This window comes from Pelobates fuscus, chromosome 9, assembly GCF_036172605.1.
Source record: "Pelobates fuscus isolate aPelFus1 chromosome 9, aPelFus1.pri, whole genome shotgun sequence".
NCBI lineage: Eukaryota > Metazoa > Chordata > Amphibia > Anura > Pelobatidae > Pelobates > Pelobates fuscus.
Window position 1 is genome coordinate 107552975 of NC_086325.1, and position 23904 is coordinate 107576878.

Here is a 23904-nt window from a genome sequence, read left to right on the forward strand (position 1 = left end):
AGTCCCTAGAAGCCCATCCCATCTGTGCTGCTCTGGGTAATGAGTAAGAATAAGTCCAAGCAACAATGGACGGTGATGATTGGCTATTTCAGCATGTCTCAGCCTCCCATAGCCAGTATGAATTAGTTTGGCTAAGGAAGATTATAATAAGGTGTTAGATTTATTTCCAGTGGGGCCCAGGCTGTGGGTGGCCAGGAAACTTCATTCAGTGTAAAATTGTTTAAAAATTGTTTAAAGGAACTCTCAACTGCCATAATAATTAAACATTTAAAATCACTATTTCATTATGCATTTTCCATTGGGGTAAATCTAAAATTTGCTTACAAAGCTGCAGATCTCTTTGCTGACGCCTCTGCAAGCCCTCCCCTTCTAACCCTGTCCAGACTTTCTGTGAATGTCCAATCACAGACTTCTCAATGCAGCTCCATGAGAAGTCTCTGCAAGGCAAATGCTCTGGGCAATTGCTGTCTCTTGAGTTTTGCTCCCCTGAGCTAACCAAACCAGGAAGTTACAGGACTAGTTCTCTGATTGATAGTCATGGGGATTTCTTTTGAAACATGCACATTTTGTAAACTGAAAAAAAGAGGACACACTTTTCACACAAATTTGATATTTAGTTTTTATTTAGTTAATAAACCCCTAGGTATGTTGTTAGAAGTCTGAGTTAACACTTAAATAAATTCAGTTCAGTCTCTGTGGAACTAGAAAATAACTTTAAGAAAGCATTTAAAAAAAATAAAAAAAAATTCTGATCAGCGACGGACAAGGTAATTAGGCCTGTGCAGTTTTATCAGTGTGCGGGTGTTTTAAAATGCTTCCCCCCTTCCTCCATTCCTGTGAAGTTTTTGTGCTGTTCAATCCTGTGTGGTGACAGGTCTGAAATTACCAGAAATACTGGAAAACCGTTTGCTGCTAAGAATAAACAAGTTAATCTTTCAAATTCTAAGTCCTCTTTGTGCAAATGAAGTGGTGTCTTGTCAAACATCCCAGGTTGTCAACGTTTCTGAGAGAGCCGCCAGCCCAAAGTTTTCCTTCCAACAAGAGAAAATAGTTTGTTTTATTTTTTTACTTTCTACAAACAAAAGAATGCTTGTTCATACTTTTCAGGTAAACATACAGACTTGTAATCTTGTGTTTTAGTGAGCCCCATGTGCTTGACGAACACAGGGACATTAACCAATGACAAGTCACACTATTTGATGTGCATAGGGATACTTTTTCAGTTTTAGGTGACTGGAAAAAATAAATAAATGTCCAAAGTATTGGAGTAACACTTGCTGATAGAGCAAAATAACAAATAGATAATAAAGTCCAAATTAAATGTGCAAATAAAGTGTTGTGAAATAGAATACTATATAGGACTATACCTAAGCAAAGCCAATGCTATGCTGGTGAGGAATTCCTTTATTATTGCTTGGTCATAAATTGCTCGGTATGTCTGCTAAATGTTAAAAAACAGGAAAAGGGGGAAAAGAAATACAAAAAAAATGAAAAAAAAAACACTGCTAAATAGGGACCAAAAAAAAAATCCTCAGACACACTTTTATAAAGGCTTAAAATAAGCTTATCCTATAGTGTCTCACAGTATATGCACTTAAAAGATAGCAAAATAAGTATGTTACCTAGACAGACTTACATATAAGAATACAAAGATAGTGGAACAAAATATATGAACAGGATAGATTGTGGGTCCTGCTGACCCTACAAATAATCAGTGAATCCTGATGAAGTAATAATTATGTCTAAACGAAAGGGTGTAAGACTGATCCCTGCAGAGATGATATACTGCAATCACATAGACCCTCTTAATAGTAATAATAGTAATAAGAGCAGTATATACTATATCTAAACAAAGTAACAAACTGACGTCTATGCAGTGAGTATGAACACCTGTATATGGATAATGAGTACTTCCACGGAAGGCTCCCTGCACCATCTGCCTACTTTACAAAAGTTATCGTAAGTCAGAGTATAACAGGAATTATATACAAGTTTGCTGTGCTATCTTTGAAAGCCTCCCCCTATTTCTGTAATATCTAGAAGCCTAAAGTGCAATACATCCCAACACTCAAAATCCCGATCACCCTAAAACGCCAAATAAATCATAAATAAAGAAAATAAGCGTTAAAAAAGTCCGACGCGCGTTTTGGCCCCAGACAAAGGCGCAATATAGTAGCGCCGAAACACGTGTCGGGCGTTTTTTTACGCTTATTTTTCTTTATTCCACTAGATTTTATAAGGAACCCGTCAGTTATCTGACAAAGTCCTGTTGTGTTTGGGCACCAGCGGGTTTTTAAATGCAATTTTTATTTAGCATTTCTTATACACAGAAAAACAAAAAGACCTGTAACCAGTAGTCTAACAACTTCAGTGTTCACTAGCGGTCAAGAGGTGCCAAGGTGTTCCATCCGTATAAAGTCAGGAAAATCCTTTACTATTGATAAAGTCGTTCGTAAAAATCAATGGCTCTAAAACATACTAAAATTATATCCGCTTTCAGCAATCACCGAAAGTGACTGGTTCAACCTGGATCAAGCTTCCACTTGTTGACAATGCTGGGAGGAGAGGTGTTAAAGCAGACACTGACAGTTTAACAAACAGACGTCATGTTTACGGTTCATTCTCGACAAAGATGGCTGTATTGGCTTAAACATCAAGGTCAGTCATTCCAAACTGTGTACTTTATCTCCCACAATGCCTTGCCAATCTTCTAGTTGGCAGTGCATTAAATGGAAATGTAGGTCGCTGCTTTACAAATAGAAACGTTCACCAACTCTGCCCTAAATCAGCCAACATTGCCAAATCCATCAAATGCCTTACCCTTGTGTAACCCCTCTGAAAGCACAATTACATCAGAAGGTCTTCCTAACCTTGGTCCTGAAGGGGTTAATAAGTCAAGAATGAATGCGTTATATGAACATGAACATAATAATGAATGGTGACTTGATACTTTTTTGTATGCAAAGATAACACTAGCACCATGTTTATATTTTAATGGGTACCATTACTGTTCCTAGTAGAAAGTTATGAAAATACAATAATGTAGAAATCAACACCTTTCTGTCCTGGCACGAAGTTCTTCTACCTTGGGTCACTGACAATCATTATTGTAAGCTCTGCCTTTTTTTACTGACCAAGCACATTTGCCCTAACTTTGCTTGGACTGAAATGGATTGTAATGTCAATTACTAAATTTTTAATATGCATTTAAAAGAAAATAGAGTGGTTATATGCGATTTTCATTGTTATAGTCAGTGGTATAATTTCCAGAAGGAACTTCAGGAACTACATTTACCAGTAGAAAAGTGTTCTTTACAAAATATCTAAAACTCCTCAATACAATGAAATAGTTAACATTTTCGGCTTTTATTCCTGGTGCAGTCTATCGCCTTTGTATTTCTCCCTCTCCCATAATAGCCAAATTCTCTTTTTCAATCATGCATGAATAGCAGGGACCCAATTTAGAACTCTTTCTCATTTCACTATTATGTTAAATAATGAAAGATAATTCAGGCTTTGCCTTTCCAATGAAAGGGTAAATATCACCAGAACATAATTAGAAATACTGAATGAAGCACATAAAAAAAAAAAAAAACACAAGTGGTCTTATGAAATACCACGGGCAGGTAAAAAAAAAAAAGAAGAAAAACATTCCTCTAATTTTCATGTACAACTCAAAATACAAATCCTTTTTTTTTTGGGGGGGGGGGGGGGGGGGGGGGGTGTGTTAAGAGTAACTTCCAGTGACCTGTATGTTAACAAAAACTAGACCTGCACTCAAACACTTACGAGCTGATGTATGGACAGTAGTATTCATGCACAATGTACAAACAAAACAAAACAAAACAAAAAGCTACCTATTCCAAACTTCAGGGAACACTCTAAAAAAGAGAACAGAGGTTTTTAGCAAATTTTTACTACATGGATTATATTAATCCTAAAGTATAATACAAAAAAAAAACATGCCCCCCTACCCCTCCAAAAAAATGCTTGTGCACTTTCCTAAATGTCAGTTTATACTTTTAAATAACTTTTAAGTAACAGAGGCTTTTAGTGCTACATAATGACCATGAAATGTAAGCTCATCTGACCATATGAAGAAAAACACATTGGGTGAGTCATGCACTTTATTGTAATAGAGCTAATGTTCTCTCACCAGCCTATTTACTGGTCTGTCTCTGTTAGTCCTATACCAAGTGGAGATTCTATTTAGGAGAGCCATACTCAATCAGTAAGTCATATTCAACACAGCAATACCCACAAGATGGCGATAATTCACATAACAAATGTATAATATACATCTCCTTTTCATATTTCTTTACTTTACTGAATAATCCTGCAACGAAGATCTAGGCAAAAAAATACAATAAACAAGCAAACTAAAAATACCAATAACTTACCATATGACATCTTCTGCTTTCATAGTTACATAGTTACACAGTTACATGGACTGAAAATAGGCATCAAGTTCAGCATTTCTCACTTCTGTTTTTGCTGTTGATCCAAAAGAATGTAAAAAAAACATCTAGTTTGAAGTGCTCTCCAGTTTTGCAACAAACTAGGGAAACATTATTTCTCGACCCCAGAACGGCAGTCAGATATCTCCTTGGGTCAAGAAACTGATTTATTTTGTTGTATTACAATTAAATATAAGGATCTGTATTAGGGGAATTGGAACAACTGGATTAAGGCAATTTGAATGTGAGACAGCTGTTTGTGAAGAGATTCAGATGATTTCAACAGACAACTAAATTGCAGTCAAAAAGAAGTAACAAAATATATAGCTTTTGTAAACAGCTGAGCTTACCTGAATTTGCCTTTGTGTCAATTTTCATTTTCTGAAGAGTCAAATGGGTTAAAACAACTGAAATGTGAAAACCAAACAGCAAATATGTTGTTTGTGGATCTTATCCAGGTGCCGTTTGGCATTTAGTGACTAGACAGAAATGTCTTTACTATAAGGGAATAATATTATTATTATTATTATGTTGTTATTTATATAGCGCCAACAAATTCAGCAGCGCTTTACAGTGGGTGGACGAACAAACATGTAGTTGTAACCAGACAAGTTGGACACACAGCAACAGAGGGGTTGAGTGCCCTGCTCAATGAGCTTACATGCTAGAGGGATTGGGGTAAAGTGACACTAAAACTATGGATAGTATTAGACTAATGATAGTTGCAAGAGAGGAATCAGTCGGGAGCTATTAACAGTTTAATTGATATGCTTTTTATGAAGAAGTGGATTTTCAATGATTTGTTGAAGGAGTGGAGACTGGGTGAGCATCTAATGGAGGAGGGAAGTGAGTTCCACAGGAACGGTGCAGCCCTCGAGAAGTCTTCAAGGCGAGCATCAGAGGTGGGAGTACGGACAGAAGATACACGCAAGTCTTCAGCAGAGCGTAAGGGCCTAGACGGGACATACTTGTGTATTAGGGAGGATAGATAGGTGGGAGCAGCATTATGTAGAGATTTGAAAGCAAGAACTAGAATCTTGAATTTAGACCTATATAACAGGAAGCCAATTCTGAGTGCAACTTTATGAGTGCAGTTCTAACATTATTGGATCAGTGAAAATCGTTGAAAATAGACTATATGTTTTATATTAAGCACTCACAATCCTGCTGAAGAAAAGTTAGCTGTTCATTTGACAATTGACTAATCCTTCTTTAGTCGCTCAAGAGTTACTAGTAGAGGTGGGGGGGGGTGCCTAGACGGGACATACTTGTGTATTAGGGAGGGTAGATAGGTGGGAGCAGCATTATGTAGAGATTTGAAAGCAAGAACCAGAATTTTAAATTGAGACCTATATCTAACAGGAAGCCAATGCAGCAACTGACAGAAGGGTGAGACGTGGGAGGTGCGGGCAGACAGGAAGATGAGCCTCACGACCTCATTCATTCTGGACTGTAACAGCACAAGTTGGGAGCACATAAGACCACTGTGAAGTGGATTACAGTAGTCAAGGCGAGAAAGGACAGTGGCAAGGACCAGCATCATAGTCACATCTGGCGTTAAGTAGGGTCGGATGCGTGCAATGTTTTTGAGATGAAAGCGGCAGGATTTGACGATAGACTGAACATGAAGCGTGAAGGAGAGGTCGGAGTCAAAAAGAACACCTAGGCAGCGAGCCTGCGTGGTGGAGCTGATGGTAGCACTGTTGACTTGGAGCGAGACAGAGATAGGAGTAGCAACACTTTAGGGAGGAAAGGCCAGAATTTCAGTTTTGGTCAAGTTGAGTTTAAGTAAGTGGGCAGTCATCCAGTTAGAAATAGCAGAGAGGCAGTCAGAGACTCTAGTCAATAGGGATGGGGAGAGATTAGGAGAGGATTTGACTGTCATCCACATAAAAATTACATTGGAAGCTAAAGGAGCTAATGAGTTTACCAAGGGAGGCATTATATATAGAGAACAGTATGGGACCAAGGACTGAACCTTGATGGACAACAACAGATAGGAGTTGGGGAGAAGAAGCAGAGCCAGAGAAAGAAACACTGAAAGAGCGCTGGGAGAGGTAGGAGGAGAACCAGGAGAGAGCAATATCTTGTAGAACGATATTGCGGAGGATGAGAAGAAGCTGTTGATGATCAACAGTGTCAAAAGCCGCAAAAAGGTCAAGGAGAATTAGTATAGAGTAGTGACTACGAGATTTTGCAGCGAATAGATCATTGGATACTTTGATCAGTGCCGTTTCCACAGTGCTTAGCACGGAAACCAGACTGAAGCGGGTCTAGCAGAGAGTTGGACTCAAGGAAGTCTGTCAATCTCGCATACACCACTCTTTCAAGGATCTTGGACACAAAAGACAGTAGTGAGATAGGACGGTAGTTGGATGGGGAGTTAGGGTCAAGGTTGGGCTCCTTTAGGGAGCTGGTGGTGGGGTGGGAGGACTGGAGCAGAGCAGAAACCTTTTCCTGGGTACGAATGAACATAGAACAGCAGAGGGAGTGAGGTTAAGGGAAGTATTGTAAGGGGAAGAAAAAAGATGAGAGATCTCTTCCCTGATTGTAGAGATTTTTTCAGTGAAGTGAGATGCAAAGTCTGAGGCGGTCAAGTTAGTAGGTGGAGGAGGAACAATAGGGCGAAGAAGAGAGTTAAATGAGTGAAATACTCATTTGGGTTCACGGGAGAGTGTGGTTATGAGTTTATTGAAGTAATTTACTTTTGCAGAGGAAAGAGCCAAGCTGTATGAGCGCAGCATCAATTTATAATGGAGAAAGTCAGACGCACAGTGAGACTTTCTCCAACAGCGTTCAGCAGTTCTGGAGCATTTTTGGAGGTATCGAGTGAGCTTGGTGTGCCAAGGTTGTTGGGGGTGCTTGCTGCGTTTAAATGAAGGAGGTGCCATGATGTCTAGTTCAGAGGAGAAACAGATACCAGGACAAAATAGTAGTAGGCTGTTTCTTGCCTTCTGTATTCTGAAAAAATGCTACTCTAGTTGATGGTTAATAAAAACTTGTATCACGGTCAGCCCTTCACAAAATCATATTTGTACTTTGCCTCTGCTGTTATCTGTGCACCACTTGTTTTAATCGTCATTAAACTTCAGATGACAAATGCCTAATCTATAACTCAGCTTCTTCAAATCGTATTGTAAAGAAATAAAAAAAAATTGGACTGCATTGCCTTGCCTAATTTTATATAATCAGCAATCATTTATGTGTAGCTTGGTCACTTGCATACCTCTGTGCACTGCTGCCTTCTGTTTCCAGGACAGATTTTGAACACTATATCTATGAACAGAAGAAAGCAGCTGATTATGGAATTAGCAGTGTTCTCTTTATTCAATGATAGCACTAGAATGTCTTAACGTGTGCTACAAACTGTCAGGCTTGACAAGATGCATTCCCATAAAAACCTATTCGAGGGGAAGATCAAGAGCCTATTCTACAGCTGCTGTTATCCTTATTGCTGTTAATGTATCCAACTATGGATTCAATTATAACCTCATATACAATGTTTATTAACAATTGAATGAGCTGGTAACAACGTTGACATCACAATCCCACAGTTCTGAAACTATATGAGTGCAGTTCTAACATTATTGAATCAGTGAAAATCGTTGAAAATAGACTATATGTTTTATATTAAGCACTCACAATCCTGCTGAAGAAAAGTTAGCTGTTCATTTGACAATTGACTAATGCTTCTTCAGTCTTCAGTCTCTCCAGGGTTACTAGTAGAGGTGGGGGGTGGTGCCCTATGAAACTCAGATAAGAAGTAACACTGTCCAAACTGAGTGAGCTGTAGTGATTACAGTGTTAGAGGGTTCTTTTAGTGAGGGAGAGGCACCAAGACATCAGATATCTAGCAGCAGCCAGGTTCAAGACCAGTTAGGTCTGGAAGTATTTGGACACAGACACAATTTTCATAATTTTGGCTCTGAATGCAACCACAATCGATTTGAAATGAAACAACTGAGATGCAATTGAGGTGGGGACTTTCAGATTAATTCAAGGGGGTATACAAACATATTGTATGAAACATTGAAGAAGACTATTTTTATACACAGTCCCTTTATTTCAGGGTCTCAAATGAAATTGGAGAAATTGACACAATGTTAAATAAAATGAAAATTTTTAATACTTTGTCGAGAATCCTTTGACTGCTTGAAGTCTGGAACGCATGGACTTTACCAAATGTTGAGTTTCCTCCTTTGTGATGCTTTGCCAGGTCTTTACTGCAGCTATCTCAAGTTGTTGTTTGTTCATGGTTCTTTCTACCTTAAATTTTGGAAGCAAGTGAAATGCATGCTTCATCAAGTTGAGATACGGTGACTTTAAAAACTCCTAGGCTGCTTTTGCAGTACATTTTGGGTCAATGTCACTCTGTAAAGTGAAGCACTGTCCAATCATGCTGAATTTGGCTGAATTTGAGAAGACAATATATCCCTATAAACTTTAAAATGAATCTGTTTGCTTCTGTTTTCTGTCACTTTATCAGTAAACATTAGTAATCCAATGCCACTAGAAGACATGCATGCCCATGCCAGCACACTGCCTCCACCGTGTTTTACAGATGATGCTTCAGATCATGAGCCATTCTCCACACTTTTATTTCTTCCAATCATTCTGGTACAGGTTGATCTAAGTTTCATCTGTCCAAAGAATACTATTCCAGAACTGGACTGGCTTTTCTAGATGTTTGTTTTGCAAAATCTAATATTGCCTTCTATTCTTGAGGCTTATGAATGGTTTGCACCTTGCGGTGAACCCTCTGTATTTGCTCTCGTGAAGTATTCTCTTTATGGTAGACTTGGATTATTATTGTATTTGTTATTTATAAAGTGCCAACAAAATCTGCAGCTCTGTACAATGGATGGACTAACAGACAAGTATCTGTAATCAGATGAGTTGGACAACTACTAGGCTTTCTCAAAGTGTACTAGTTTTATTAGTAAACAAAATAATAAAATCAATAATATAATATAAAACACCAATAAAACACAAACGCATTTCGCCAACTACTAGGTTTTCTCAAAGTATACACAGGATATCGCCTCACAGAGGACCAGGATCAGAACCTATACTGTGGTGGAATCTCGGTAAAAATAAATTTAGTAGGCCGAGATTACCACGTGGCATGTGTACGTGCATATGCTGACGTATCGATCAGTTGGTTGCACGAGGCAAGATACGATCAGTAGTGTACGGAGCATGTGCAAGAATACAGGATATAGTATTCCCCTCCTCCATTGTGCTGGACAGGCCATGCGGTCAAGCAGGAAGTTAATTCTTATTTGTATTGATTGGTCAAGAGAATGTGCGGGTGGAGCTTAATATGGGAGGAGTTATGTGCCTATATAAGGAGCCTGCACTATTGTCCGGGGCTCAGAACTTGCTGTATTTTGGTGACATTAGTCCCTCTGAGTCCGAATCGGTGATCCAATAAAGAATCTCTTCCTTCCTGAAGAAACCTGTGTCCATCTCTCTGTGCTTGGCTTCCGTCAGTTTCTCCGGTATCATTTGGTGCATTGGCTGGGAATCTCATCGTTCAACGGTAGCTGAGAGGCAGAGGCGTGAGACGGTCTATTTTTGCCCACGTTCTCTACGGCTGCACCCCTGAACTTCTGCGTGGACCTCCCTTCGTCTCGGCGCCACTGGTCTGTTGTCCAGGAGATCATCGGCCTCTACGTAAGAAGTGCTGGGGTGTCCCCGTCGATGAGTGTGAACTCAGGTTCAGGAACGAGGAGGTAAGACAACTGCTGTTTTAGACGGCAGACCCACTAGGGGTATACCGATTGTGCGGTAGGCCCATAAGGGGTTTGAATTGTGTATGGAATCTGGAATCTCTTTAGTAAGACCGTTTGATTTGGTTAGTCAGGCGGGGTTCTGGTGTAAATAGCCCTAGCCGGACACCGGTGTCTTGTCTAGACTAGCGTTCTAGGGTGTATATTTTGTTCGCTAGGTCGGAGGGACCGGGAGACTAAGCGGCGTCTGTGTAAATTTGGTTCGCTAGCTCTCAACCTATCTTGGCTAAGTGGGAAGGCGTGTAAATTTGGAACCCACTAGATTTTTGATAGAGTAATCGACTAAGAGGCGTCTGTGTAAATTCGGTCCTCTAGTTCGCTATATGTGGTGCTTGGGCAGTGTGGCTAACCAAAACGGATGTAGATAGTTTTAGGTAGTCCATTCAAGGTACTGGCCAATAGTTTAGTTGGAAATTGTAAATGTGTTAAAGATTGTTAGTAAAGTGTATATCTTGTTAGATAGCGCGAGCTCAGCCGTCTAGCGAGAGTGTTAATAGTGTGTTGCTGTATCATAGTGCACGGTACCATAACCCTGTATATTTACTGACACTGTATATAAGTACTAATCATTGTCGTCTATTGCATGTTTAACACCATAACCACTAATAATTGTATTGTGACCTTAAATTGTGCTTTGACCTATGCTAACCGTACTGTAACCGCTATTTGTAAAAGACGATGTTACTGGGGTGTGTTATAGACGGGTAATTCATATATAGAGAATTATAGCGTGGGTGACTGTATAGTTTCGCCAAAGGGCATAATATTGATTATTTAGTGACTGGTGTAACAGCTGTGTGTGTACGGGAATTCCCTGAGTGTTTATTGTGTTATTGTGTACGTTTCACTTGGTAACCGTACCACGTGGTGCTGTTGCCAGAGGAAACGGGTGTGACTGTTGAATAGTACGCGTGCATAGTATTCGTTGTCAACGACGTTCCATTGATAAGTATGGGTGCGTCGGAGTCAACGATTCCGGATCCCTTAGGTTGTATGGTAAAGAATTTTAAAAAGGGATTCAAAACATGTGATTTTGGGGTTAAAATGTCTCCTGTACGTTTGGTTACTTTGTGCACTAGGGAGTGGCCTACTTTGGTTGCGGCATGGCCGCCACGTGGTAGTTTGGATCCAACCCTGATACAGCGTGTACACGTGGCTGTGTCAGGTAGGCCTGAACTTTACGGACAGTTTCCATATATTGATTGTTGGAGACAGGCCGTAAACGACTCGCCAAAATGGATTCAGATATGCCACGAGGAGCAATGTCGCCTCATGGTGGCCAGGACTTGTTTGTCCACTAGGACGGTGGTTAGGCCCATTTTGGACACGCCCCCTGAGTCCGAGATCTCTTTGCCGCCCCCTTACTTCCCTACAGGAAGAGGTAACGCGAATGCAGGAAGTTCTATACCCCTCCCCTCATTGCCCTCATCCACTTCCGCTTCCTCCTCTAGTACAGAATCCACCCCCCCTCGTATTAAACCTCCCCTTCCGGAACCAGAACCAACCCCCGTTAGATCTAAATATCCTGATTTGGCGCCACTTCAAACTTCCGGTCAAGCTTCTTCTAGCTCGGCTGGGAGTATTCTATTTACTAACTTTTCCCAAAATCAAGCTCCCACATCCTCATGCCCTATTTCCCCCCGACTGGAACCTCTAACTGACGCCCCTCCACGTAGCCCTATACTAACCCGACAACTGACCGGTACCCAACAATTAAAACATTATCAGATGCCTCTTCGTCTGAATCCTGGGTCAGCCTATATCGATGCCGCAGGTCAAATGGCACATGCTGACCCAGTCTTCGTATATGTCCCGTTCACGACTACCGATCTCTTGAATTGGAAGACCCACAATTCCTCGTACACTGAAAAACCACACGCTATGACCGATCTGTTCACCTCGATAGTTCAGACACATAACCCGACATGGGCTGATTGCCAGCAGTTATTAATGACATTGTTCAATAATGAGGAAAGGACAAGGATTAATCAAGCGGCCATTAAAGCGCTAGAGGATAGAGCCCGTGCTTTGAATCAAGCCAATCCAGCAGCATGGGCCGCAACACATTACCCTAATACCGATCCCGATTGGAATGTAAATGGCGCAGATATGGTTCAACTCAGAGCCTATAGAGACGCTATAATTGCTGGCATGAAAGCCGGAGGAAAGAAAGCCATTAATATGTCGAAGACAGTTGAGGTGATTCAGAAAAGTGATGAAGCGCCCAGTGTCTTTTATGACCGATTATTGGAGGCATACCGCTTGTATACCCCCTTTAATCTGGAAGACGCAGATAATTCCCGAATGGTGAACTCCGCCTTTGTCAGCCAAGCTTACGGAGATATTAAGCGCAAGCTACAAAAGTTAGAAGGGTTTGCAGGTATGTCTATCACCCAACTAATGGAGGTAGCGAATAAAGTATATATGAACAGGGAAACAGAGACTAAGAAAGAGGAAGAGCGCAAGATGCGTAGAAAGGCAGATATGCTAGCGGTAGTGATCGCAGGCGAAGATAGACGGGGCCCAGATAGAGGTGATAGTAAGTGGAATGAGGAACCTCTGAGTAGAAATCAGTGCGCATACTGTAGGGAAGTGTCAGGATCGGGACAGGGATCCAACACGCAGAGTACAAAGAGTGGAAAGGTACGTATACCGGGCCTTAGAATGGCCGGACTAACGTACCGAGAGTAATAGAGAATAGTCAGAGACAAGCCGAGGTCGAGGGAACGAGAAGACAGATAAACGAGGAGCAAGCCGGGTCAAGGGATAACAGAGAAGCAGGGTAGTACAACAAGCCGAGTCAAAACCAAATAGAGCAAACTAGAATACCAGAGCACTGAGTGACTAGACAAGCTAGAACCACGACAGGGCAATGAGCTGAAGAGAGAAGTAAGCTTAAATACCCTGGCTCCGGATGGTAAGCACGCCTCTGACAAGTACCGATTGGATATCGGACACTTGAATGACAGGTCGCTCGTGATAGCGTCATGACGTCACGTATTGAGCGTCCTGCTAGAAAAGGACGTGGATTCCTCGCGGCCGGTGTTTAAGTGACTGGATGAACCGCGAGGAACGGAGGAAACAGCTCGCCTGGACGGATAAACCACCAAGTCTCTACCTCCCTTAGAGGTAGAGGCCTCAGGTACCCTGACAGTACCCCCCCTCTCAGATACGCCCACCGGGCGGAAGGAACCGGGGCGAGATGGGAAGCGGAGGTGAAATGCTCTGCGAAGGCGAGAAGCATGAACGTCCTCCTGAGGTACCCAACTCCTCTCCTCAGGACCATATCCCCTCCAGTTGACCAGATATTGCAATTTTCCCCTAGAAATTCTGGAATCAATGATGGAGCTGACCTCGTACTCCTCCCGACCCTCCACCTGAACAGGACGAGGCGAGGAGACCTTAGAGGAGAATTTGTTGCAAATAAGAGGTTTCAACAAGGAGACATGAAAAGAGTTAGGAATGCGTAAGGCAGGTGGCAGAGCAAGGCGATACGCAACCAGATTGATACGAGTGAGAACCCTGTAAGGGCCTATGTAGCGAGGAGCAAATTTCATAGATGGAACTTTTAGGCGAATATTCTTAGTACTCAACCATACCCTATCCCCAGGAACAAAAACAGGAGCCGCTCTTCTATGCTTGTCAGCGTGTTTCTTGAACAGCGAGGAACTATGTAACAGAATTTGCCGAGTCTGATCCCATAATTTCTTCAGGTTGGCGACATGATCATCAACCGACGGTATCCCCTGAGAAGAGGAAACCGAAGGAAAAATCGAAGGATGAAAGCCATAGTTCATGAAGAAAGGGCTAGAGCGAGTTGAATCGCAAACAAGGTTATTGTGTGCGAACTCCGCCCAAGGAATCAGACCGACCCAATCGTCCTGGTGTTCGGAAACAAAGCAACGCAGATACTGTTCGATCTTTTGATTGGTACGTTCAGCAGCTCCGTTAGACTGAGGGTGATAGGCAGAGGAGAAGTTCAATTTGATACCCATTTGAGAACAAAAGGATCTCCAGAAACGTGAGACAAATTGAGAACCTCTATCAGAAACAATCTCCGAAGGAATCCCATGTAGGCGAAAAACCTCTCTCGCAAAAATCTCCGCCAATTCAGGAGAAGTCGGAAGTTTAGGTAATGGCACGAAATGGGCCATCTTAGTAAATCTATCCACCACCGTGAGAATAACAGTCTGTCTCTTGGAAGCAGGCAAATCAACGATAAAGTCTATGGACAAACAGGACCAAGGTTTCTCAGGAATGTCCAAGGGGTGTAACAGGCCACATGGAGATGCATGAGGTAGTTTAGTCTTGGCACAAGTCTCACAAGCAGCGACGAACTCCTCAATATCTTTTCGAAGTGAAGGCCACCAGAAATCCTTGGATATCAGAGAGTATGTCTTGCGAATACCAGGATGACCAGCTATTTTACTTTCGTGAAAACATTGTAAGAGCTCCAGTTGAAGTTCAGGAGGAACAAAGTTTCTTCCCTCAGGAGTGTTTCCGGGAGCTAGATGTTGTGACTTCAAGATCTGGTCAAGTAGCGGAGAATGAATTTTGAGACTGGTATTAGCAATAATATTGCATTTGGGTACAATGGAGGACAAAAGTGGTTCAACTGAAGCAGAGGGCTCATATTGGCGAGATAGCGCATCGGCTTTAGAATTCTTTGACCCAGGTCTGTAAGTCAGAACGTAATTGAAATGGGTAAGAAACAACGACCAACGAGCCTGCCTGGAGGACAAACGCTTGGCCTCTCCGATATAAGACAAATTTTTGTGGTCTGTCAGAATGGTAACAGGATGTAATGTACCTTCCAATAAATGTCTCCACTCTTTCAAAGCCTTGATAACCGCTAGTAATTCTCTGTCACCAATGTCATATCTGCTTTCAGTACCGGTCAATTTTTTAGAGAAAAATCCACATGGATGTAATGGTTTATCAACACCCAACCTTTGAGATAGGACAGCACCTAAACCAGTCTCTGATGCGTCTACCTCAAGTAGAAAAGGCAGAGAAGTGTCGGGGTGAACTAAAATTGGAGCGGAAGCGAAAAGCTCCTTGAGAGTTTTGAACGCAAGGAGAGCTTCAGTAGTCCAATTCTTAGTATCAGCCCCCTGTTTGGTCATGTTAGTGATAGGTGCGATAATGGAAGAATAGCCCTTAATAAAGCGCCTATAATAATTAGAAAAACCAATAAATCTCTGTACGGCTTTAAGACCTTTGGGTAAAGGCCACTCTAGAATGGATTGGAGCTTATCCGGATCCATCTTAAATCCCTCCCCAGAGATCACATAGCCGAGAAAGGTTACCTGGGTTTGATCAAAGCTACATTTCTCCAACTTGCAGTACAAGCCATGCTGGAGAAGCTTGTGCAAAACCCTCCTGACTTGCTTGTGATGAATCTCAATCTCACTAGAATGAATGAGTATATCATCTAGGTATACAATGACGCAATCTTGCTGAAATTCCCTAAGAACCTCATTTATCAGATCCTGGAATACAGCTGGTGCATTGCATAACCCAAAAGGCATAACAGTATATTCATAGTGACCATATCGAGTATTGAATGCCGTCATCCACTCATGTCCCTGCTGGATTCTTACCAAGTTATATGCCCCTCTGAGGTCTAACTTGGTGAAAATTGTAGAGCCCTTCAAACGATCGAAGAGTTCGGTAATCAAGGGAATCGGGTAGGCATTTTTAATGGTTATCTTATTTAGGCCTCGATAATCAATACAAGGTCTCAAAGAACCATCCTTCTTTTTAACAAAAAAAAATCCAGCCCCGGCAGGAGAGGAGGACCTCCTAATGAATCCCTTGTCTAAATTTTCGTGAATATACTCCTCTAGAACTGAGTTCTCTTTCGTAGATAACGGGTATACATGACCTCTGGGCGGCATGGTACCAGGGAGTAGGTTAATTTTGCAATCAAAGGACCTGTGTGGGGGTAAGGTATCGGCTTTCTTTTTGTCAAATACAGCCTTTAAATCTAGATACTGAGACGGAATTTGTGTCTCTGTAGGATTGTCAGAGTTAGCCGATGTGTTGGTTAAGCCGAGAGGTGAGACCTTCCGCAAGCATTTCTCTTGACAATTCTGTCCCCACGAAACTATCTCCCCTGACTCCCAATTAATAATAGGGTTATGTCTCCTCAACCAGGAGTACCCCAGAACTATGGGAATAGACGGAGAAGAAATGAGCAGTAAGGATATGTCCTCTCTATGTAGGATGCCAACAGTTAAGTTAATCGGTATGGTCTCATGGAAAATAACAGGCTCAAGTAACGGTCTACCATCGATGGCCTCAACAGCCAGTGGTGTCTCTTTTAACTGGGATGGAATAGCATGCTTGGCAGCAAAACCCTGATCTATAAAGCTCTCAGCAGCTCCAGAATCGATTAGTGCCATAGTCTTAACTACTCCCTTCTCCCACTTTAAAGAAACGGGTAACAGAAGCCTGAGCTCTTTGTAGTTGTGAATAGAGGACAAAGTAGAAACACCCAAGGCCTGTCCTCTAGAGGAACTTAGGTGCGAGCGTTTCCCGAACGATTGGGACAATTTAGGCGTAAATGACCTCTGACTCCACAATACATACATAAACCCTCCCTTCTCCTGTACTGTCTCTCCCTCTCTGTGAGATGAGTACTGCCTATCTGCATAGGTTCAGGAATACGTAAGTCCTCGAACTCAGAAATTTGAAAGGTAGGCGCTAGTTTAAAGGAGGGTCTACGGGTCCTATCTCGAGTGTTCTGCCTCTCTCTTAAGCGTTCATCAATACGAGATATAAAAGAAATTAAATCCTCCAAATTTTCAGGGAGTTCTCTAGTAGCGACCTCGTCAAGAATTACATCTGATAACCCATTCAGAAACACATCTATATAAGCCTGTTCGTTCCACTTAACTTCTGCCGCCAAGGACCTGAACTCTAGTGCATAATCCACAAGTGTTCGATTGTCCTGTCTAAGGCGCAACAGTAATCTAGCTGCATTGACCTTTCTACCAGGAGGGTCAAAAGTTCTTCTAAACGCAGCTACAAAGGCATTATAATTATAGACTAGTGGATTATCATTCTCCCATAAAGGATTGGCCCATCTCAAAGCTTTTTCAATGAGTAGAGTAATAATAAATCCAACCTTCGCTCTATCTGTAGGATAAGAGCGGGGTTGTAATTCGAAATGGATGCTAATCTGGTTCAGAAAGCCACGACACTTCTCCGGTGACCCGCCATAACGTACTGGTGGGGTAATACGGGAAGAAGCACCTACAGTGGCTACCTCTAGACCTGAGACTGCAGGAGAAATAGAAGGAGTACGTGTCTCCTCAGGTGGATTATTAGCACGAGACAAAAGTGCCTGTAGTGCCAAAGCCATCTGATCCATCCTATGCTCCATGGCGTCAAACCTGGGATCCGAAGAACCAAGCTGACTGTTTGTACCTGCAGGATCCATTGGCCCTGTCGTAATGTCAGGATCGGGACAGGGATCCAACACGCAGAGTACAAAGAGTGGAAAGGTACGTATACCGGGCCTTAGAATGGCCGGACTAACGTACCGAGAGTAATAGAGAATAGTCAGAGACAAGCCGAGGTCGAGGGAACGAGAAGACAGATAAACGAGGAGCAAGCCGGGTCAAGGGATAACAGAGAAGCAGGGTAGTACAACAAGCCGAGTCAAAACCAAATAGAGCAAACTAGAATACCAGAGCACTGAGTGACTAGACAAGCTAGAACCACGACAGGGCAATGAGCTGAAGAGAGAAGTAAGCTTAAATACCCTGGCTCCGGATGGTAAGCACGCCTCTGACAAGTACTGATTGGATATCGGACACTTGAATGACAGGTCGCTCGTGATAGCGTCATGACGTCACGTATTGAGCGTCCTGCTAGAAAAGGACGTGGATTCCTCGCGGCCGGTGTTTAAGTGACTGGATGAACCGCGAGGAACGGAGGAAACAGCTCGCCTGGACGGATAAACCACCAAGTCTCTACCTCCCTTAGAGGTAGAGGCCTCAGGTACCCTGACAGGAAGAAGGGCATTGGAGAAATGAGTGTCCGCGAAGAGAACAGTATGAGAGAGACAGACCTAGGACAGGTTACGGAAACTTTAGAGGCAGAGCGAGAGGTAGAGGAGGCCCCGGAGGGAGCAATGGTAATAGAGGGAGTAATGGGAACAGAGGAAGTGTAAGGGAAGATAGGTACTATCCAGCAGCTAGAGAAGGAAGGGACTTTGTAGGATTTGCTGACACGGTCATGGAGGACTATTGATACCGACCGGGCTCCATCCCCCTTGGTCGAGCGGAGCCTATGGTCGATGTATCAATAGGGGGGAAAAGGAGTGCGTTCATGACACTGGTGCTGAACATTCGGTGGTGACTGACCTAGTTGCTCCTCCATCTGGAAGAACTATTACTGTAATAGGAGCAACTGGAAGAAGTGCTGCAAAACCAGTTCTTAAAAGTCGACTCTGTACATTGGGAGGCCACGTAGTAAAACATCAATTCCTTTATATGCCTGAATGTCCAGTCCAATTGCTGGGACGTGATATGCTATCTAAGTTACAAGCGCAGATTACGTTCCTACCAAATGGAACAACATCCTTAAAGTTTAATGGACCTTCAGGTATTATGACATTATCCGTACCAAAGGAAGAAGAGTGGCGACTTTATACAGCGTTGATTAGCCAAAACCCTAGTCCTTGATGAGTCCTTATTCAACATACCAGGAGTTTGGGCAGAGAACAACCCACCAGGACTGGCTCGCAATATTCCACCTATTAAAATCGAACTAAAACTTGGGGTTTATCCAGTAAGCCTAAGACAATATCACATCCCGCAGAAGGCTAAGAAGAACATCCAATCTTATCTGGATAAGTTCATACGGTATGGTATCCTAAAATTCTGTACTTCCCCCTGGAACACCCCATTGCTGCCTGTTCAAAAGCCCGGTACAGATGAGTATCGACCTGTGCAGGACTTGAGAGCAGTCAATGATGCGGTTGTTGGTATACATCCAGTTGTGCCCAATCCATATAACCTGCTTGCTTTAATTCCGGGCGGGGCTACTTACTTTACAGTCCTAGACCTCAAAGATGCCTTCTTTTGCCTCCGAATTGCCGCAGAAAGTCAATGTATCTTCGCTTTCCAATGGGAAAACGCTGTAACGGGCTCAAAACGCCAAATGACCTGGACAAGACTGCCCCAAGGGTTTAAAAATTCACCTACCCTATTTGGTTCAGCTCTAAGTCAAGATTTATTGGATTTCGAGTCCATCCCAGGAGAGTGTGTATTGTTACAATATGTAGATGACTTGTTGATAGCAGCAGTTACAAAGGAAATATGTCAGGAAGCAACGCACGATCTACTACACATTCTCTGGAAGGCAGGATACAAGGTGTCTAGAAAGAAGGCTCAGTTGTGTTTGCCAACTGTCAAATATCTGGGATTCCATATCTCTGAAGGTCAAAGAATTATGGGGCCAGAGAGAAAAGAAGCTGTGTGCCAAATACCGATACCCAAGAATAGAAGACAAGTGCGAGAATTCTTGGGGGCAGCAGGCTTCTGTAGGATATGGATTCCCAGCTACGCGATACTGGCAAAACCTCTGTATGCAGCTATCAAGGGTACAGAGCACGACCCCTTCTTATGGACTCAAGAACAGCAAACGGCATTTGAAGATGTGAAGAAGGCTTTGATGAGTGCCCCAGCATTAGGTCTACCTGATCACACACGACCATTCTACCTGTATGTACATGAGCAAAGAAGAATGGCTGTGGGAGTATTGACACAGTACTTGGGATCATGGCAAAGACCTGTTGCCTACATGTCTAAGCAACTGGATGCAGTGGCCAGCGGACTTCCACCTTGTCTAAGAGCCGTAGCTGCAGCCGCCCTGCTAGTAGCTGAAGCCGATAAACTCACTCTGGGTCAAGAACTTTATGTACGAGTCCCACATGCAGTACAGACGTTGTTGGATTACAAAGGAAATCATTGGTTTAGTAACAGCCGTATGACCAAGTATCAAGCAATGTTGTGTGAAAACCCAAGAGTGCATTTAGAGACTGTGTAACGGAACCGCTGGCACCCCGACCGGGTACCCTCCGCTGACGGATGCTCCTAGTGCTTTCCGAGGTCTGCAAGCACTCCACCAGACACCATAACCACTGTAGACTCCCACGAACCGCCGCAGCTTGGTTGGGGTCTCGCCACGCTACCCACTCTGGACCCAAGGCCAGGGTCTAGCTTCCCGTAGATGGACCTCTCCGAATTCCAGAGAGCAGGAACAGGAACAAGCTCTTAGCAGAGCTCAGCGATTATACCCTGGGGAGTATAGTGATTATAGCAATCCCCAGAGTGTAGTTCTCCAATCCCCCCAAACATGAGCCGAAACTTCATGAAGGTACAAGATGATCTGAGGTGCTAGCACACCCAGTCTGCTTTTATTTCTATCTTACACATAAAAGACCGCCCACAGGGGCGGGGTAAAACAGCCAATAGCATAACGGTTACAACCCACAAGTTCCCTCCCCTCAGATAACCAGTTAACATAATTATTACAGCAAGGGAAAATACAGTTTTTATACATGTTCTATAACTTTAAAACCGTACATCCAATCTTCCCAAAAAACATATATTTAGAATCAGCACACTTTAAACATACACCCTTCCAAAATTCAGCCAAATCCCTCCAGCGGATCAAAAGTTAGCTGGAGGTCCCTTTATGACCGACCGCAAGCACGTTTTCCTGCCCAAAACAGTTCCATAGATTTGGGCTGTGCGGCCGGTCAATTTCATGCGAAAAAACGACTAAGTCCCATTTCGAACGGGACTTAGTCTCTGGAGCTGCAAGTTCAGTATGGAAGAAGGTAAGGGTCAGCGATGTTCGGTAAAATGTGTAGCCTATTTTAGTTCCACAGAATCTTTAGCATACACCGCTGACCGCATTCGACTGAACAAAGATGGCCGCCGCCACGTGCAATTAACCTGCAGTAACCTCACAGCCTGGGAGGTAAATTGCCTGCACACTTTAACTTCTGGGTGGTCCGCCTGTGTGGTACTTGGTTCAGTAAGCCCTATTTACTGAACCAAGTGGGAGAAAGCCAGGAACAAGTTATTTTACAGGTCTGGGGACATAGTCTTAAAGGGGCATTGTTCAGCAAAGTCACAATATGTCCCCAGACGGTTCTTAAAGGGCCATACACACACAATAAAAGTTCATACTTTTCAGGGGCCATAGTCTTAAAGGGTATTGTTACCCAAAGTCTCAATATGTCCCCAGACAGTTCTTAAAGGGCCAGCAGCAGTACAATAAAATACCATTCACTGTGCTTAAAGGGCCAGCAGTCGCACAATAAAATACAATATGCCCAAATATAGTTCTCTAAACGTACCAATTTTCAAGGGGCCATAGTCAGCAGGTAGGAGGCGGGCAAACAGGCTTCTCCAATGCCCAGTGGCGAGGTTGGTTTCGTCACAGACTGTAAACACCTTAAATCCAGCTACCCTTTTGCCACAACCTACTGAAAGTCAACATGATTGTTTGGAAGTAATGGATGAAGTATTTTCAAGTAGACCAGATCTTCATGATTTTCCCATCCAGAACCCCGATGTTTAATATTACACCGACGGCAGTAGTTATGTGAAAGAAGGGATCCGCTATGCGGGATATGCAGTAACAACGATAGACAAGGTGATAGAAGCTCGGCCACTGGCAAAAGGAACATCAGCACAAAAGGCAGAATTGATAGCACTGACACGAGCGTTACAATTGGCTGAAGGTTTAAGAGTGAACATCTACACGGACTCCAAGTATGCGTTTTTAACCACTCATGCCCACGGAGCCTTGTATAAAGAAAGAGGACTATTGAATTCAGAAGGCAAAGAAATCAAGTACGCAGCTGAAATCCTACAACTATTGGAAGCAGTGTGGGAGCCGAAAGAAGTCGGTATCATACATTGTCGAGCGCATCTGAGAGGAGATGGTGATGTAACCAAAGGAAATCGGATGGCAGATAGTGCAGCTAAGTGTGCCGCTGAATCGGGAAGACAGGAGTATGTGGGGCATATAGCTGCTCTTATACCAACTCCACTGTCTCAATGGACTCCAGTTTATACAGCTCAAGAAGAGGAGTGGTTAAAGACTGAACCTGGAAAGTATTTGGAGAACAAATGGTATCAGTTAGAAGATGGAAGAATAGTCATTCCAGCATCACTAGCGGTAGAAATTGTCCAAAACTATCACAACGGGACACATTCTGGGAGAGACAGCACAGAAGAATCTCTCAGAAAACATTTCTACATACCAAGATTGTCCAACTTGACTCAGGCCATTGTACGAAGATGTGTAACGTGTGCTAAAAATAATGCAAGGCAAGGACCAGTAAAGCCACCAGGAGTCCAGTTTATGGGGGGACTCCCCATGTCCGATTTACAAATTGACTATACAGTGATGCCTAAATCTGGTGGACATCGCTACCTGCTGGTGGTTGTGTGTACCTATTCAGGCTGGGTAGAAGCATGTCCTACTCGTACGGAGAAAGCAGGAGAAGTTGTGAGATTCCTGTTACGAGAAATAATACCCCGATATGGACTACCCTGCTCTATAGGATCGGACAATGGTCCAGCTTTTGTTCATCAGTGCCTACAACAACTGACTCATATGCTTGGTATAAAGTGGAGGCTTCATACGGCATATAGACCCCAGAGTTCTGGTAAGGTAGAGAGAATGAATAGAACTATTAAGAATCAGTTGGCTCAAATGTGTCAGGAAACCCAACTTAAGTGGAACGTTCTCTTACCCATAGCTCTATTGCGAATCCGCAGTACACCTACCAGAAGGATGGGCCTCTCTCCTTTTGAAATCATGTATGGGCGACCACCTCCCGTACTTGGTAACTTAAGGGGGGATTTGAGTCAGTTGGGAGAAGGAATTACCCGGCAGCAGGTTGTAGAGTTGGGTAAGACTATGGAGGAGGTACAGAAATGGGTACAAGATAGATTACCTGTGAATATTTATCCCCCAGTTCATAGTTACCACCCAGGAGACCAAGTATGGATTAAAGAGTGGAATAATGTACCGTTAGGGCCCAAGTGGAGAGGTCCTTATGTTGTTCTTTTGTCTACCCCTACAGCGATAAAAGTAGCCGAAGTGACTCCGTGGATACATCACTCCAGGGTTAAACCAGCAGCAGTCGATTCTTGGCAAGTTACAGCAGATCCAGAGAATCCCTGCAAGATCCGGTTAAAGCGCACGACTCAGTCGGAGTGACGAGGAACTTTGTGGATTACAAATTTTATTGTTTCAGAGATTTGGTAAGTGAGTGAGAAGGCCATAATAAAGCCTGTCCGCTCGCCGACGTATAGTATATAAGCCAGGAAAAGTCTCGAAGGGACCCCTGTGAAGACGAGCAGAACTCCATTCCCTGCAGCCCTTACATCCTGGAAGCTGAGGTGCCTTCGCACGGACGAAGACTGAGGATGACGACGAAAGATGTGTTTATGATAATGTTTATTTATGTGTATTTTTATATTCAGGAAGGTAGAGGTACCGACACTCCTAGCTGTGAGGTATGCATTAAGACTACAAGAACAGGTAACCATATTTCCCAAACCCTAATTTGGCATCTGCCATCAGACTCTCCCCTAGTCTTGCATCTTTTAAGA